The following is a 688-nucleotide window of genomic DNA, read 5'->3' as shown; positions in this document are numbered from 1 at the left end:
TTATTGTAGAGATGAGGTCTCGCCAAGTTGCCCAGGCAGGTCTCGAACCTGCGGGCTCACACAGTCCACTCGCCTCAGCTTCCCAAAGGCACGGGATTACCGGCTGAGCCACCGAGCCCGGCCTTTTACATTCTTTACTCTAGATACATGCCAATCCTTTAAGCACCAACATATGCTATAACTTTTAAATTTTTTAATATTTCTAAAGTACACCACACTTTTTCTGCCTTACACCAAATGAGAATGTAAATACAACAGGAGCTGTCCTTGGATGACTGGGGATCACACAGGCACAGCTGTCGCACAGTATTTTCATAAAGGGCCCCCCATGACCACTGGAGAATGGTCAGCCGCCCCACCCCGTCTTCTCTCTTCATTCACTTCCACCCTCGCCAAAAAAGTAAATAAATAAAAATAAAAATAAATGCCTACTTAAGCTGGGCACAGTGGCTCACACCTATAATCCCAGCACTTTGGGAGGCAGAGGCAAGAGGATTGCCTGAGCCCAGGGATTTGAGACCAGTCTAGGCAACTTGGCAAGACCTTGTCTCTACAATAATCTTCCCTCTTGGGGCTGAAGATAGGAGTTGCTTGGGGTTTTCTCTGTTCTTTGACCAGCATTGCCAGGGACTTTTTTTTTTTTTTTTTTTGATTCGGAGTCTCACTCTGTCGCCCAGACTGGAGTGCA

General features: G+C 46.8%; 1 protein-coding gene across 1 annotated transcript in view; it reads right to left on the bottom strand.

Moving 5' to 3' along the window:
* Positions 1 to 688, bottom strand: part of SLC25A33 (solute carrier family 25 member 33) — a 41786-nt gene that overhangs the window by 10825 nt on the left and 30273 nt on the right. The gene's annotated exons all lie outside the window — the stretch shown is intronic.

The sequence above is a fragment of the Carlito syrichta genome, unplaced genomic scaffold (genome assembly GCF_000164805.1).
Source record: "Carlito syrichta isolate Samal-C Ts95f unplaced genomic scaffold, Tarsius_syrichta-2.0.1 Scaffold143077, whole genome shotgun sequence".
NCBI classification, from domain to species: domain Eukaryota; kingdom Metazoa; phylum Chordata; class Mammalia; order Primates; family Tarsiidae; genus Carlito; species Carlito syrichta.
This window is presented reverse-complemented; position numbering and strand designations above follow the sequence as displayed.